This window comes from Myotis davidii, unplaced genomic scaffold (genome assembly GCF_000327345.1).
Source record: "Myotis davidii unplaced genomic scaffold, ASM32734v1 scaffold184, whole genome shotgun sequence".
NCBI lineage: Eukaryota > Metazoa > Chordata > Mammalia > Chiroptera > Vespertilionidae > Myotis > Myotis davidii.
The window spans coordinates 6,085,575-6,103,720 of NW_006297021.1; the positions used below are offsets into that span (position 1 = coordinate 6,085,575).

The window sequence follows — 18,146 nt, forward strand, 5'->3', positions numbered from 1 at the left end:
CTCAGCCTGAGGCTAACCCGCCTGCCAAGGTCTCTCAGGGCATTAGTCACATGCCGAGTCCTGCGCTGCTGCCCACTGGGCTAAAGGTAACTAGCAGACAAAATCCATACTTGACTTCCCAGGAGAAGAGGGGTGAAGGATGGCCAATGAGAAGCTGGGAGCAGAGTCACCCCACTGCTCCACCCATGGGCAGGGACAGGCATCAGTCAGTGTCACTGCCAGTGCCAGCTCTGAAAACAGACATTGTTTTCTTTCTGCTCAGCTCCCCAATAGGAAGAGACAATGGGCATATTTTGAAAAGCCACTGAAATGATCAGATGTTGGGTGGTATGTTGAACCAACACAAGACAGACCAGGAAAGAAACAGACGGTCAACATACACTCGCAGCACATTTTATTCTAGATGAATTCATAGGAGTTAAACTACTCCGGTCCTTGAACATATCTGAGCCTCCAGTGTGCACCAGGCATGCGCTAGGAGCTGGAGGACAGTGCTAAAGACAGGGCCGGTGCTCAGAGGGCCAACCAGCTGGGGGGTGGGGGCGGAGAGACAGTACAAAATTAATATCTACAAGGTGTGATGGGTGTTACCACATTGACACCCAGTGATCAGGCTAGGCCTCTGTGAGGGAGATGCTTACAGGAGACTTTGAGGCTAAGCAGACAAATTGAGTCGGTCCTCTTGGCACTGAGCTGTCAGACTTCATGCAGTACTGCCATTCTACGAATACAAAGCAACCTTCTGCACTTAACATGTACACCTGCCTTCCCCTCTAATCGACCCACCTCCTACTTGTCTTCGTTACCCGCCTCAGCACTTTAAGTTGAATGGGAGTCACCCACCCCTCACCCAACACCCTTGGCTTTCCCCGAAGTAATTTCAATAAAACCTAGATCGTGTGAATTTACAGGGGTGGTTCTACTGCAGGGGTGGGGAACCTATTTTCTGCCAAGGCCCATTTGGATATTTATAACATCATTCGAGGGCCATATAAACTTATCAACTCCAAAATTAGCCTGTTATAGTCAAACACTAACTCACCCCCAAGGCCTTGGCAGGGCCAGACCCAATGATTTCTTGAGCCTTATGCGGTCCTCAGGCAGGACGTTCCCCACCCCTGTTCTACAGAATCACATGCCCGTGTGAAAATATTAAATAACTCCCTCACAAACAAGTACAGTCCTAAACGGGTAGGTTTTTTTTTCTATTGTAAGCATTAGCAATAGCCAAGCTGCAGACAGCATCAAACTAAGAATGAAAGGCGTCTATTTTTAGAAACGTCTAGGAAAGAAAGCTTTTTTAAAACTTCAGGAAAGTACAGTAGCACTCGTGCAAGAGCATTTTATTGGATACTGACCTGTAATGCTGAGGCTTAACACCAGCTAAATGCTTATCTTTGGTGACAGAGACAAGCTGCCGTTCCCTCCATGCCTCCTAGCTGGCAATCAGCAACCAGCTGCGAACAGCCACACCAAACAAACTGGTGAATGCTGTGGGCAGGAAACTTCAGCCCATGCAATGCAGGACTAAGCCAAGACCTCAGTCAGATCCGGGGAAAGAACCAAGAGCATTTTCAATCTTCCCCATCCATTTAACTGCTGTGAGGAAAAGGAACTTGGGACCGTTAGAAATGGAGGCAGACCTACATTCAAAGAAAATGAGCCACAATAATTGCCTTCAAATGCTGTAGGTCAGCGGTTCCCCACCTTGGCTGCACATTAGAATCACCTAGGAATCTTTTTAAAATCCTGATTTCTGGGCCTCATCACTAGTAACAAAGAAACAGAATTTCTGGAGATTCCCAGATGATTCTAATGTGCAGCCAAGGTTGAGAACCACTGCTGTAGGTGAACATGCTTTAGGACCGTCTCAATCAATAATTGGTCTCGAAGAAGTATCAAGACTCATGAACTTGCCAAACGATGGTTAAAACTCAGAATTAGTTCTTACTCCAAATGCTGTTCTGGTTGGAATCTTTAAAAAATTCTTTCGAAAGCAGATCTGCATGCTATCATCTCGGGAAGCGTACAGCCCAGGCAGATGTTCCTGCTGTTGTCGCTAAGACGACGACTCAGCTGGCTTAAAGGCTTATGCAGACAGTAGCCAGTATTTCTCAGGTGGAACACGGAGACTTCCTCTCCGCACCCACAAAAAGAGGATTTGCTCAGTTTGAATTTCCTATGAAGAAGCTGGAGTCTAAAACCACAGACTTACTGGGAATGTGGCAAGGGTCAGGGAAACCTGGCAGAAGCCCAGTCAGTGCAGAGCACAGCGTGCAGGCCGCCCTTAAATAGACCCGAGAGCAGCAGACGCACGGGGCAGGGAGCAGAGCGGCTGCATGGCCGGCCGAGAGCAGGAAGCCTGCTTCCCAGCTGCCCAGACTTGGAGAAAGGCGGCTAATGACATAATGAGCATCGATCTCGTGTTCAGAAAGCGTTCGCATCCGGTGTCTCAGCTGAACACCAAATACAAAATGATGATGGGGAGAGCAAGGCCGGAGACTTAGAAAGCTTCCCCCAGGTGTCTCCCAAGATCGGGACACCAATCTGACCCTAAATCCGTGTGTTTCCTCCCCATGGACAATTCTGACCCTCTGGAGGGGCCGCTGACCTTTACCACTAAGAACCACCACACACTTCCTTGCACGTGGGCTCACCGTCCCCTTCAGCCCACCCAGGTTAGGGACCTGCAGGAGCAGGTGGCTTCCAAGGGCCTCCCAGCACTCACTCCCCGGTACCAGAACTGGCATCTGAAATCCACCCAACTCTCCCCTCCTTATGTCACCACTAGCCGTTACCCCTCACCCGACCTCTGAGCATGTGGGTTCCAAGTCCACTGTGCACAAAGGTTCCCCTTTTACCATTCTGTGGGCACCAGGAAAAAAGTGGTCCAGGCCAGAGGTGACCCACAGGGCATCATTCTCTAAGGACACAGGGACACACAGGGACACGCACACACACAGCTCCTGCAATTCTGCAAACTCATACTTACATGAGCATTGTATGTTCCTCATGCCATGTACAAACCAAAAAACCGGGTGGTTTGGGTGTTTGTCTCCTTCTGAAGCCCCTCAAGCTTTCGTCCAGCTGAGTACTAGCGGTTTGAAAGAAAACTTCCCTTGGAATGAAGCCCTCAAACAAACCCACATAAGTAGCACCCTTGCCCCGGCGGCAGCCAATGGAGAAATCCTGACATCTTTGCTGAAAACAGCAAGCCAAGCTGGCAAGATGCTGCCATTCCTTGCTCCACCTCCTCCCCTGGCACAATAGGCCATTTACAGAGGCTAAAAGCGCCCCCTTTGTCCTGCACTGGCCGGGCACAGCTCAGCCTCGGGAGGAACAAGAGGGCGGCAGCCAGACCGCGTGCTGTTCTTTCAATGCGCCACTCCAAACCCTCGGATCCGTGCTCCTTAGCCCTGGCTGGCGAATTACCCAGAGCTCGATTTGCTTAAGTCATCCCCCCTTGCACCAGAAGGGCAGCCGGCTCTCCCTGGGGAGAGGGAGGTACAGACGCCGAGAGGCCAGAGGCCACCAGTGAGAAGGGACAGCAGAGGCCGCTGCCCCGCCCCATCCCAGACAGGAATTCCCGAGCCCGCACACAGGGTGCTGCCCTGGGACCACCTCCTCACCTGAGCCTGAGAAGGGCAGGGCCACTTGGGGGACCTGGGATCCCAGGGACAGTGAGCAGGCATTCACAGGGGACTAGGGACTCCCACCCACTGCCCGGAGCGCTCTTCCAAGTACAGTAACCCTCCAACCCACTGAGTTTTCAGTGCAGCGATTCTATGGCTCCCCAAGTCCATTTCCAAGAATACTTTTTTAAGGAGAAACAGAGCAGGGATGCTGCTTTCAGAAACCCAATGTATTAAACTACACGAGTCAAGTTGAACATGTCTACACTAACCCACTCCCTGCCTATCTCCCCAAAAGTTATCAGAAAGAGCGAGAGACAACGCTTTTAAGGGCAAGGATAAGGCTAGACCAAATTTAACCAGAAAGATTAGGGCCATACCTCACCCATTCATGTTGGCCACAGGCCACAAATAAATAACCAAAATAGATTCCAAATATAGGGTGTCCAACTTGAGCAGATGAACTGCTAGGGATTAGATGAAATGGTCAGATGTCTACGTAAAATAGTTTCTGTACTCATTAAGCTACAGATATATTTAAGTCACATGACAATACCAATTATTTTAGAAGTATTTCCTTTTTCCTATTCACATTTCATTACTATAGTTTTTCATTCAATTTCTTTGAACATGCTTCTTCAGACAGGGTTTCCGGCCTCGCTGAGGCCACCTTGGAGGGTGGACAGTTTTCTGTGGCCTCTCTCCACATTTGTCTCTCTTTTCCTTAAGTTGTCTAAGCATTTTTGAAGTCACACATGTGGCTGCCACTGAAAAAGTCTCCCCAGTCACAAGAACACAGTTGTATAATGTTAGGACAGTTATAAAACGTGTCCTATAGGGGCATATTCATAGCACTAAACCACATGCTTTATTGCCTTTTAATCTGGTATCTAAGAGATTTTGACAATAATATCCGACAGCTGCCTTTGTAAAGTCAGATCTCCAGAAATGATTAGCCAGCTGGTATTAAACTGCTGCGCCTTAGGAAAAGTAAAATTCAGTTAGCTGGCCTTTACGAGAACTCAAGACTAGGACTGGAGACCTCCCTGGTGGGGTTGTTACTCCCTTCAATTCAAAGACCAGGAACCAGCGCCCAGAAGCTCAATGTCCCGCCCCAGCTCCACGCAAGAAGAGGAACCAGGAATGGAGCCCAGGTCTCAAACCAAAGCCGAGGGACTTTGAGAGGCAAGTGCACAACCCAGGCACACGGTGGTTCAAATCCAGACAGAGGTGGGAGGTGACACACAGGACGGCCAAAAGCTATCGGACACAGTGATACAAGGCAGGATGAGCACCAGGTCCAGCAAGAGACAAAAGGGACACACAACACGTGGAAGATGTATTCCAGCCTTAAAAAAGCAGGAAATTCAGATACCTGCTACAAAATGGCTTAACCTTGAAAACGTAATGCTAAGTGAAAGACGCCAGACACAGAAAGACAAATGTTATATGATTCCACTTCTATGAGGGACCTGGAGGAGGCACGTTCATAGAGACAGGACCACCAGGGGTAGAGTTTTTGTTTGGGATGAAATTCTGGAACTAGAAAGTGGTAGTTGTTATACAACAGTGGGAATGTACTTAATGCCGCTGAATTGTACACTTGAAATGGTTAAATTGACAAATTTTATCACAATAACATTTTTAAAATCAGTTAAAAAAAAACCCCACAACACACCAGGCCCTGTCCAGGTGGCTGTTGGTTAGAGCACTGTTCCAGGCATCAAGAGGTTGTGGGTTCAATTCCTGGGCAGGCATATACCAGAGGCTCTCAACCTTCCTAATGCCGCGACCCTTTAATACAGTTCCTCATGTTGTGGTGACCCCCAACCATAAAATTATTTTCGTGGCTACTTCAGAACTGTAATTTTGCTACTGTTATAATCGTAATGTAAATATCTGATATGCAGGATGTATTTTCATTGTTACAAATTGAACATAATTAAAGCATAGTGATTAATCACAAAAACAATATGTAATTATATATGTGTTTTCCAATGGTCTTAGGCGACCCCCGTGAAATGGTCATTCAACCCCCGAAGAGGTCGCGACCCACAGGTTGAGAACCGCTGGCATATACCTAGGTTGCAGGTATGTGCCCTGGTTTGATTCCTCCTGGTCAGGGAGCATATGGGAGGCAATCAATTGATGTTTCTCACATCGATGTTTCTCTCTCTCTCTCTCTCTCTCTCTCTCTTCCCCTCTTTCTCTCTCTCTAAAATCAATAAAAAACATATCAAGTGAGGATTAAAAAGAAACACACACACACACACCAGGATTTGGTAACTAAATGGACATAAATGGAAAACAGATGAAATCGGAGGGCTAAATTTTTGAGCCTGGGAGAACGCGGGGAGCAGCGATGAGGTGGGGAGGGTCAACTAGTAGGAGGGAGTTCCATCCTCTATGCCTGAGAAGTTGCATCCTCTCCCCTGGTTCTCCGGGCGAGCCGGCCAAGGCCCCGCCTTACCACGGCCGCGGGTGCACACTACCTCCACTCCCCTCCCAACTTCCGCCCGCCTCAAGGCCCACCACAGTCTCCCCTGCGCCTCCCTGTACCCTGCACTCACCACTACCACCTCCACCTTCCGTGTCTCCCTCACTGCAGCTCCATGCCCTGGCCTGCTGGACAGGCCCACATCCTCCCCAAACGGGCCAGAGCCCACGTTCTGTAATCACTTCTTACAGGCCCCGGGCCAGAGCGCCCAGTCCTTCCTCACTGAGTAGTACTCCGGCCCTGAGTGGCCCTTCACTCGTCCTACCTTACACTCCTAGGGAGATGCCTCTCTGCCCCCGGGCCGGCGCCCTACCCATCCGTCTTCACATGCCCTTGGTGCTCATCACAGTGCCTGGCCCAGACAGGTCTTCAGAAACATTTCCTGAGTCATGAACGACCCTTTGCGATTCTGACCCACTCTCCACAGTAAGCCCAGGATAGATTTATAGAGTAGAGCCTCCAATGAGGACGGGGAATTCAAAGCATCCCCCAACCTCAGCCTGCTCCTCTGCACCCCTCGGAGCTGCGGGGTCCGCAGGCTGGAGGGAGTGAAGCAGCTCCAGGTGATGTGAACAGAAAAAAGGTTCAAGCCACCAACTGAAAGTCCACATGAAGACAGCGTCTTTCAATGGGGGAGGGAGACATCTGCAATACTTTTAGTAAATTTTAAATACTTAAAGATAAACTTTAAAAAATAGTGTCTTGCCTTCTTCCCATTATTTCTCAAATAACCCAAGTCATCCAAGGACAAGGGGCCTCTCTTCTTAGCAGACGTTTAGACATACATTCAGACCTTCGACTGCAGATTACTTTAAACAAATCACGCCTGCCCACAGGGAAGGGAACAGAGTGGACAAATACCTTTCTGAAGTGGAACAGCAAATGCCAGAAGAAGGGCGCCAGCCCAGAGCCCGACACCAGGGCTGCCCCCGGCTTCTGGGAGCGAGTTTTCTATGTCAGAAGAGAGACTCCTCCAAACCAGACGAACAGCCAGGAGCTGGGTAGAGGCAGGGCTCTAGGGATGCCGAGGGCTGGGGTGGCACTCAGAGATGTAAGGAATGCTGAGGACAGGACCTGCCCAACATTCTCCAGGGGAAAAAACCCAACCACATGGTTCTCCTGCTTCTCTCTTCAACATAGACATGAGGGCCTGCCCTGGACATCCACTTGGGGAGATAGTAATTATAGTCGGGACACGCCTAATGAGACAGCACGGAGCAGCCTGTGCGGGACAGCAGGTTCATTTTACTGCCAAGGAGCTAAATTTTACTGCCATGGTGAGGAGGTGCCCTGGCCAGCTTGCCCAGAGAACCGGGGGAGAGGATGGAATTCCTTCCTTCCTGCCCACCCTCCCCTCCTCGTCACTGCTCCACAGCATTCTCCCAGGCTCAAAAATTTAGCTCTCCAATCTCATCTATTTTTTCCATTTATATCCATTTAGTTACCAAATCCTGGGGTGTGTGTGTCTTTTCAATCCTCAACTGAGGACATGTTTTTTATTGATTCTTAGAGAGGGTCCCACTCAAGAAAATTCTGAAGAGAAACAAGATGTTTCTACTGGTCCTTAACAACGGATTTACTCCTGTTAAGCGATTACTGTACATATGACAGGACAAGGCAGGGATGTGGCTGGTAAGAGCTGGCGAGGAGAGCGGGCGTGGACCAGCAGGCGGCCTCGGGCAGCCGGCTCTGCTCCATCTGATGGGGACAAGAGGCTGCTGGTTAGGCTGACCCACCCTCTGCGAGAACAAGGCGCCGAGGCTCCTGCCGGTGCAGCTGCTCACCCGCACCTGGACCAAGGAGGCGTGGCATTTCGGTTGGCATGTGGCACAGGAAGAGCCCAATTGCACCTGCAGGTCTGCATGTTAAAGAAGCTGACACCAGCACTGGGAGTTGTTGGGCAACACAAGCAGAGCCTGTTATGATAATAGCTGGAGACGCAGAGAAAAGTCCTGCTCCGCTGACAACCCAGAGGCAGAGATGACCTTCCTGGTCTGCGGGAAACCAAAGCCAACCCAAACACAAGAGGCTCCGGCGAGAGAAGGGAGGACCACTTCACAGGGAAGGGGCAGGCGTCCTTTCCCAGTGGCCAGCGCTGGGCCTGGAGGCAGGACTCTTTTCCACTGAGGGGAGTGGGCCCGTTTGTTTGAGAAGCTGCACCCACAGAAGGCACCCAAGTCTGGGGTCCATCGGATGCTTTGTCCAAAGCTGCTCACTTCAGTGGTGAATATAGAGACAGCACAGGAAGGGGGAAAGAACGGTAGAGTCAAATGCAAAACATTCGATTTGTGTGCTAGGAACTGGCAGCAACCACGATGGGCTACGAAATCCTGGGTCAGCTTCGCCGCTGCTGCCTGTGTGGGCCTCGGGGAGAGACAGGCGTGGGTGCTGAGGGAAGCGGTGCCCCCTCCCTTGCCAATGCCAAGGGGCACCTTGAGGACGATGCTGGAGAAGGTGGAGGATGGCCAGGAGCCCTGGCCCAGGATCCCTCCTACACCCAGCACCCGCAGGTGACCGCAGGGCACGTAGGGAAAACCATCAATGCTAGAAAGCATCAATTCTATGTGGTGGGCACGTGGTACCTGCTTTATGATTTTATTATTCTTTGAACTTTGCTATATCTTTACAAATAAGATAAAGACGCTCTAACTAGGTCAGTCCATTTCTTCTGGTATTTACATACTGGCCGCCTGCTCAGAAAGGGCTCCGGGCGGCAACCTGTCCTAGCGGAGGACGCCGGAGGAGTCGGCCCCTCCCAGCAAGTACACATCCAGCTCTCACCATCTGCCCTGTGCTGGGCCCCGGTGCAGCCACGGACCTGCTATGGGGCAACTTCCACCCAAGGCTCCCACGGCAAAGAAACACACAGGGGAACACTCTGAAACCACAGGGGAACAAAACCTCTCCTAGGGAGTCCCTCAGGCAGGAGGCCCTCAGCATGAGGACACAGCGCTTGCTGGGCCCTCTGCCTTCAGTGAGGACAAAGACACCTGTACGGACAGACCAGACCGTGAGGACTGACGGAGCCGCCAGGATGCAGAGGCAGGGAGGGCTGGCCGCAGAGCCAGGTGGGAACCGGCAGGGACAGGTGCGGGAGCAAAGAGGAGGCCGCAGGGCAGGGGGTCAGGAACAATTGTGTCCTGAACCAGAGGCCAAGGACACGCTGCCTCTCTCCCAGGACAGCACCCTGTCCACAGGCTATGACGCAGCTGGGAACAGGAGGCTGGCCGCAGGCAGCCGCGGTCGTTCACAGAGTCCTCAGGTCCCTGCCAGGGCGAGGCCTGTGCGGGAGGCGGAGAAGAGACCCAGGCCTTAGGGCTGGAAGAAGTTGCCACGATCAGATATCAGTGACCCGGGTAAGGAGGCTGAGGGGACACAGGTTGGGTAGGGTTACTTACACCTCTTAAAATAGACTGCGGTTTCAGAAGGCCTGGACAACTAGAGAGAGGGCTCGGCACAACAGGGCAGGTGGAAGGCAGGACACAGAGACAGACCTGTCGCCGGAGAGGGGACCGCGAGCTCCGCTCTTCAGCAGGGAAGCGCCGTGACCCTCAGAAGCAGAGGCGAATGGAACCTACAGAGTATTCCCAGGCTGTGCGCGGCGCCTCGGGACCCAGCAGAGCCTGGACAGATGACCTCTAACTCCCACAGCCCTGCCCAGGCCCTCGGTGGTGCTGCAGGAGGGATGTGAGGCAGAGGAAAGGTTAGCCAGGGTTTAGCTCATTGTATAAGGAGGGATAAGGGAGGTGCTGGTGACAACCACGGGACACGAGCTAGAGTTACACCAAGCGTTCAGGTAACTATAAGACGACAGGACTGGCCCCAGGGGGAGTTAACACAACACAAATCTACTAAACTGACAGAATTATAGAATAATAGGCCAGTGTTTGTTTAAAGGAGGGAAAGAAGGAAAAAGAGATTGTCCAGTCTGGCTATTACCTACTTGGGTGACACTAGTTTGAGTCTCTTTTCTTTTATGTTTTGGTTAAACTTTTATTACGGAAATTTCCAAATCTATTCAAAAGTAGCCAGAGCAGCATAATAAGCCACCACACACCCATGCCCTCAGCTTTAATAATGATCAACATTTTGCCCTAGCCAGTTTGGCTCAGTGGATAGAGCGTCGGCCTGCAGACTGAAGGGTCCCGGGTTTGATTCTGGTTAAGGGCACATGCCTGGGTTGAGCAAAGAGGAGGCCGCAGGGCAGGGGGTCAGGAACAATTGTGTCCTGAACCAGAGGCCAAGGACACCCTGCCTCTCTCCCAGGACAGCACCCCAGAGGCCTCGATCCCCAGTAGAAGGCATGCGGGAGGCAGCGGATCAATGATCCTCTCTCATCACTGATGTTTCTATCTCTCCCTCTCCCTCCCTCTATGAAATCAATAAAAAAATATTAAAAAAAGATCAACATTTTGCTAATATTGTTTTATTTGATCCATTTTTTAAAAGGATTTTAAGGCAAATCCCAAACATCCTACCATTACCTCTGAGGCCGGTCCAGCTCCAGGCTCCCACAGCCTGTGGGCGCACCTGCGCGGGGAGCAGGTCGGATCAGAGCACACACCGCCTCCCGCCAGCTGCGTGAAGGTCTAAAGCAAGAAAGCCAACTTAAATATTGACTTAGCGTGGCCAACCAGCGTGGCATTTAATTGTCATGTGAGAAAAAGGTCCATGTACTCAAATTGCAAATATATATTATGTTCCCAATCTATGTCAACACCGAAAAAACAACCATGTCCTAATGAGGCTCCTACACTGTCGAGTTTTGGGTCCAAAAGCAAAGCGCACTCTGGATGTCACCTGACTCACCCGAGGTCAGAGACCACGAGAACAGGCTCACAGCCCCGTTTCACAAAGCAGTTCGCTTCCCCTGCACCGACACACTGAGTCTTCTCCTTGGACAAACGGTAGAGAAGGAGGTAATTTTCTGATTCCCAAACCTCGACAATGCACCCAAAGCAATAAGTAAAGTGCATCCCTAATATGTAAGTGCATTTACATATAAACTATGTACATATATTTCTATAAAATAATTTTAAAAAGAAAGCTAAAAAATAAGGATCTACAGAAATCCTAGTACATCCACCCTGCACTCTAATGGATGGTCTAACCCCACCCACCGGGGGGACCCCCTGCCCACTGTGGGAACGGCCCCCCATCTCCTGAGCAGAACCTGCAACCTCTCTGATCACTTGTCTCTGGCAGCTCCCAACCATGGGCACAATAAACAGAACTGTGTGAACTGGGCCGGGAGCAGCGCCTGCTAAGGCCTGCAAACAGGCTTTCCATCCGGGAGGGAGACAAAGCTATTCAGCATCGCCCCATGATAGAGGGAAGAGTGCAGGACACTGTCTGTGACTGTCACCTGCCCAAGTGGCCTGGGGCTGCTCTGGAGGAAGGAGAACCGTGGCCGTGGGGCCACAGCAGCCTCATCTGAGGTGTGTCCTGGGGACCCCAGAGCAGCAGAGCACTGTCTGACTGCCTGAACGCTAAAGGGGCCCTGGCCTCGGTGGCATGCGTCTCTGACTCGTGTCAGCAGAGAACACACTGGCACTGTCCTCACAGTCTGGCCTGTTTCTGGGCGGCTCAGCCACACCCTCTGGATCTTGGTGCCACCCTCAGTGAGGTGGTTGATTGGACTGCTCGACAGGCAAGGTCCCTGCCAGCTCCTCACCAGGCCATCTGGGAAGCCGAGTGAGGCACAATGTGGGTAATTGTCCTACAGGAAGAACGAACAGCTGTGGAGGCCCGGAAACACGGTGTGATTCTAAGTAGGAATACCAGGTCAACGAAGACTAGAGTACAGATATGTAAGATTATCGAGAACTTGACACTGATCTCCGCGCCCCCCTCCACCCCCCTACACACACATCCTGCAAAGCCCACACCACCTGCAGCTCCAGCAGAACTGAAAGAGACGCCTGCAGTGCCGCCATGGAAGCACAGGCTCTGCTCTGGAGACCTAAGCTTTGCCCGGCATCGCCATTTACAAACAGGAACATTTAAATGTACGTTTTTGCCAGCGACCCTTCCATGGGACATCGACCACCAGAATGTTTCCAGGTCTCAAGCAACCAGCAGCCGGTACTGAGCACTCACCGACATTAAGGCCCTATGTGACATGCTGCTGAAGACCGAGGCCCGGTCACCCCCTAGGGCAGTGATGGCGAACCTATGACACGCGTGTCAGAGGTGACACGCGAACTCATTTTTTTGGTTGATTTTTCTTTGTTAAATGGCATTTAAATATATAAAATAAATACCAAAAATATGTCTTTGTTTTACTATGGTTGCAAAGATCAAAATATCTATATGTGACACGGGACCAGAGTTAAGTTAGGGTTTTTCAAAATGCTGACAAGCCAAGCTCAAAAGGTTTGCCATCACTGCCCTAGGACCTAGACCCGTGGTCAGCAAACTGCAGCTCGCGAGCCACATGCGGCTCTTTGGCAAGGTCCCTGCCAGCTCCTCACCAGAGCCATTGAGGGTGGCTCTTCCTAAGCCTTAGGAGTATCCTAATTAAGTTAATAACAATGTACCTACCTATATAGTTTAAGTTTAAAAAATGTGGCTCTCAAAAGAAACTTTAGCTGTTGTACTGTTGATATTTGGCTCTGTTGACTAGTGAGTTTGCCGACCACTGACTAGACCATGAGGAGGAGTAGCCGGAGGGTGGCTGGGCATTTAACTGGGGAAAGCAAGATATACATACACCCCTGAAAAGTCAAATGCAGGACAGAGGGAGGGGGGCTACTCAAACACTGAATAACAGCACAGCCGGGCCTCCACCAACGGGGAGAACGTCCAGTGCCCAGATCAGGGTGGAGACCCTCTCAGGCCGGGCACAAACCACCCCCTGCCTCAACGCCTCTCCCCCGTTTCTGAATTAGGGCTGCGGCCATTTTCTAACCAGTCTGGGAGTATTTCAACACGGTCACCACTGTGCTTGCTGGGGCACCCCGGCTGAATGTCAGCCTAGGGGTCCAGGGCGTGACCTGGAGTCTGAGGACAGTGAGTGGCTCCAGGCAAGTGCCTCTGAGGAGCAGGGCCATGAGGAACGAGGGGAGGGTGAGGAAGGTCCCTGCTGACAGGTCCAGGTGGGCATGCAGGGCCCGGGAGGCCCTTCCAGGACACAGGAAGGCTGGGGGAGGGGAACAGTCCCCCCAGGGGTGCAGTGGCCTTGGCTGACCATGTGCTGGAGACTCCTTGCTCCAAAGGCCCCAGGATGTGGTGGTTTGGGAAGCAAGGGAAACAGCAGGTTGGAACTAGACTCTGGAAGCCCTGACCGCCAAGCTCATTGAGAATGTGGGCCTCACAGGAGCCCTGGACGGCGCTGGGCAGAGGGGGAAAAGGCAGTTCCCTCCCCCGTTCTTAAACGGAGGGCCTTTGCTAGAGGTGACAGACTCTGGACGAGGATGGTGACACTGAGAACGAAAGGGAGAAGTGGGTGTGTATCAGGCAGCTTGGTACAGAGCGCGAGTTAGCGTCAGCAGAACCTGCTGACTGCCTGGATGTCGGGGCACAAAGAAAGATAACGCCAAGGCCCAGTCAGACCCCAGACCGACACCAGCTCGGGAACACACTCCACTGTGTCATGCCCGAGGGGACACGGCTGTGTCAGATGGGCTGAGGCACCCGGCCCCGTGCCAGTGGCGGCGTCAGTCGAGGGAGTCGCGCTGTCCTGAGAGCCTGGTGTCTGTGTGGTCTGGGACTCCCAGCCCCTGGCCCCCTCCAACCATCGCAGCCCAGCCTTTACTTATTTTATACATTGAGGTTACGCTTAAAATTGTACTGGGGAAAAGCGGCCACCCCACCGTGCCTGGAAATTCCCAATTCTAGTCTCTCGTCTATTAAACGCTTTCAGCATGATTTAGAACTTGCCGAGAAGGTCTGGTTCTGGTAAAAAAAAAAAAATTAATTAATTAATAAAATAAAATACCCCAAGGGATGCAGCAGAAAGCAATCCCATGTGCCACAGTGCGGCCAATCTCCTACGTAAGTGAGCGACGCTCCTCCGTCCCTGCTCAGCCGGGGTCCCTGTTCCCACCCCTCACGCTCTCCTTCCGCGCACACACGATGCATTAATCACCACTCTCCACTGTCCAATCTTAAAGGGCCAACTTCCAGGGCAGGCCGAGCCCTTTACTCTTTAATCCCCCAGGAAGTAAACAGTGTGTAGCAGATCTTAGCACTCACAGAACCAAGCTGACTCAACCTCTGTTGTGGTTTACACCCGGCTGGTGGTCCAAGACCCAGTGCCAATGAGACAGGAAAAATCAAGGGGCAATGGCACCAAGGAGACAGCAGCCCGTCCTCAGCCCTGCCCCCTGCTGGCTCACCTGGAAGAGCCAAGCAATCAGGAGCTCTGGCCCTGAGGCCGGACAGCCGAGGTCAACCCGGGTTGGGGGGCTTCACCTCTGCAGCTGCTCTTTTACCTTCTGTGGACGATGGGTAACAGCAGGACCCACCAGCAGGGCTGGGTCCCTGAGTGAGCACCTCTGAGGCCTTGCGAACAGTGCCTGGTACTGTCTGTGTTATCATCACCGACCCTGTCCCGGGCTGCCCCTGCTCGGCCTGTGGCCACCATGGCGGTCAGCTGAGGGAGAAACCAGTTCCTGCAGCAACTTTCCCTTTCTGGTTAATAAAATAAAGAACGGACTCAGGGCATATCAGCCTTATGTCTTAGGGACAGGGCTCCCTCAACAAACCCGAGGGCAAAGAGCCAGAACTGTGCAAGTGGGCAGATAATACGTGTGTCAGAAATCCCTCCCGGGATGAGGGCATGGTGCAAAAGGCAATTCCCATGATGCCCTCACTTCTTTCCACTTATCTTTCCAAACCATGAAATCTTTATTTTAACAGCTTTTGACTTAGAACACACGGACCCCAAAGTATATTAAAACCATTCATGAATAAAATAATTTTCAAAACACTGTCAATTTCAACAGCTTTAAAGCAAAATGTGCCCTAATTTCTAAAAAATATATTAAAACATGAAAAAACATATTCACAATATACTTTAGGCCAGTGGTTCTCAACCTTCTGGCCCTTTAAATACAGTTCCTCATGTTGCGACCCAACCATAAAATTATTTTCATTGCTACTTCATAACTGTAACGTTGCTACTGTTATGAATCGTAATGTAAATATCTGATATGCAGATGGTCTTAGGCGACCCCTGTGAAAGGGTCGTTCGACCGCAAAAGGGGTCGCGACCCACAGGTTGAGAACCGCTGCTTTAGGCCATTAAAATTAAATTATCAAAAATTTTACCTTCAACATAAAATATGTCTAAAATTTTAAAAATATATTTAGAGAAACAAAAAGGAAATACACAGAAATGTGAATAGCATTGAATCTCTTTAAGACCTTAATTTCATAGTTCCCCAATTTTCTAGAATAAGCATAGATTCCTATGGTAATATGAGTATGTAATATAAAGTTGTATGTTATATATAGCTTTTCTGAGGCAAATGGTTTTGATTTAGATATTGGAGAGCTTTTGCATTTTTATTTAAAACGTGAAGACCAGCAACTAATTCATGAACAGCATTAGCCCGGATATCTAGACTGAGCCATGGGTTTTGAAATCTTAGATTCTGGAGATAAGACGTGTGCCTCCTGCCCAATGTCTTCTGGGGAGGCAGGCAGCACAGGGGAGTGGAGTCCTCACTCCACCGAAGTCTCTGTCCCAGGAACATGTCACCCATCCCTCCTGCCAGCACGCCACAGGGAACGCGCCATCACATTTCTCCCCTCCACACTCCACAAAGGCCACACCACACGGAGTCCTGTGCCGTCTCCAACACACTCAAGAACTTCTAAATGCCAGGATGCAGAGAAGCAGAGAAATGACCGCAACTAAGATTTTGTGATAGTTTTCTCTTGCCACGATGGTATGAGCAGTTGTTGCAAAGTAGGTGTCACCTTGGCCTTACACAACCCAGACTTTATGAGTTGGCATTCAGCATGTTGGGTAAGGAATTGCAGATACAATGACAATCTCAGGGTCGTGGCCACAAACACTGATAAAATTGCCTGTACTTACAGTTCATCAAGTCCAGCTACTGCTTCAGGGCTGGTATTTCATTAAAAGCTCTCAGAAGCCCCTCAAGTACTAGAATGCTGAACCTCCACTACCAGCAGCTTCGGATCAGCTCTGTCCGCTGAGACCTGGTCTCCAGGCATGAGTATTAAAGTGACCCTATGTGTTTGTCCGACCCCCGGTGGGACTGCAACGTTTAGTAAAAACTCTGGCACCTTCAATCTACCACCTGACTAACCACAGCCTGTCGCGGAGTAAGGCTTGAATGGCCTTAGGATACCAACAGTTTTGAGTTGCCTCAAAAAAAAAAACACACCATGTTCTTTTGTATTTTGTAACACAGTTCTCTAATTCATGGCATCATCCAAGGGAGACCATTCCTAAAACACTGTTAATGCATTCTAACTTAACAGAATTTGGTTAGAAGAGACAGTAAATGCAAAAGAATAGTGGACAAAATTATCCATTTCTCTAAGGTTCTAGAAATTACTCCTATTCCTATAGTCTTGCTCTTTCCAGAAAAGTGAAATGTGAAGGGAGATGGGGAAATTCCCAGCTGTAATGACAAAACCATGTGATCTTTCCCCAAGCCCTCCTCAAACACACAGACGTTTTCCACAAGACAGCAACATCAAAATGAGAGCCAGCACCGGTTTGGCTCAGTGGATAGAGCGTTGGTCTGTGGACTGAAGGGTCCCAGGTTCGATTCCGGTCAAGGGCATGTACCTTGGTTGCGGGCACATCCCCAGTGGGACATGTGCAGGAGGCACCTGACCGATGTTTCTCTCTCATCAATGTTTCTAATTCTCTATCCCTCTTCCTCTCTGAAAAAAATCAATAAAATATTTTTTAAAAGACCTGGGCCTTCACCATGACACTGTGGCCAGCGGGTTCACTTTCAGTTATTCCAAGCTTCATCCAAAAGCAGACTCAGCCATGGAAACCCTGCCTGTATGGTATAACTAGACACCTGTCCCCCTGCATATGTCATGACTATCTATCAATTAAATGCCAAAATCTAAAAAGCCAAGGGATTGCTCTTTAGTCAGCTGCCTGTAATAATAATAAAAACAGGCATTAATAGAGACAGGAAGAAAATATACCAACTACTTATAACTGAGGGGGAAGGGTGGTTTTCTTTTTTTTTAAGTCTTTTCTGTTTACAGTAGGTGCAGAAAATAGAGGTCTGTAGTATATGGTCTATAATATATATTTTAAGGGAGGGAGGTGAGGTGTGCTGCTTTTAAGGATTATTTCTTTTTCTAATCCAGAATTTTAGTTCCTGAAAGACTTTAGTCTCATGCACATTAATCTTTTCACAAATGAGGAGCCAAGATTTAGGCTGGGAAGGGCCTCTCCCAGCTGAGTCAGGACAAGACAACCACAGGAATGGGAAGGGCAGCGGGCTCCTTTAAAAGCACCCCCTTCTCAAGCACACCCAAAGCAGACTGTCAACTCCAGCCTGAAGTTTTCAGCCACTCTAACCGGCCACCTCCACCTGCAAATGCAGAATCAACCAGAAGACTGGCTTTGTGTTTAGAAATAATTGTTTACACTGGGAAAACAGAGGTGGAATCTGTGTCAGAAACGGTGAGATTTAACCAGCTTCTCTCCTGCTAAGCAAAGGTCCGTGAATAAAAGGAAGGGTATTATTGACAGCGGGGAGGGGAGGGGGCACTTGGGATAGTTCTGCCCAAAAGGACCTGAAAAGTCTCAACTTTACAAGACAAAGGGCACTTGGACAATTGTCTTAGTTAACCGCCATAACCTTGAAAGTGAGTGATGGGTGGAAAGGGGTTTGCGATGGCACCCGATTACCCGGCACCTGGCTCTAGGTTTTGACACTGTGCACGCCAGTCATCCATCAGCTCTCTCCGGCTACGATGCCGTGTAGTAGATATCACCGCCGCTTGTTAATTAAGAAAAGAAAAAAGGGGAAAAAAGCCAGACTCTTTAAATCAATGACGCCCCC

The 18,146-nt window shown here is 50.2% G+C and overlaps 1 long non-coding RNA gene across 2 annotated transcripts; it reads right to left on the reverse strand.

The window, feature by feature from the left end:
* Window positions 1-15,620: 15,620 nt before the first annotated feature.
* Window positions 15,621-18,087, reverse strand: LOC107184499. Of its 2 annotated transcripts, none has more exons than XR_001515348.1 (2): window positions 18,000-18,086; window positions 15,621-15,950 (listed from the first exon to the last, which is right to left on the reverse strand). It is a non-coding gene; the product is annotated as an uncharacterized LOC107184499 (long non-coding RNA). The 2 variants fall into 2 exon arrangements; XR_001515349.1 differs by lacking the exon at window positions 15,621-15,950 and adding an exon at window positions 17,199-17,227 and having other exon boundaries at window positions 18,000-18,087.
* Window positions 18,088-18,146: the final 59 nt, after the last annotated feature.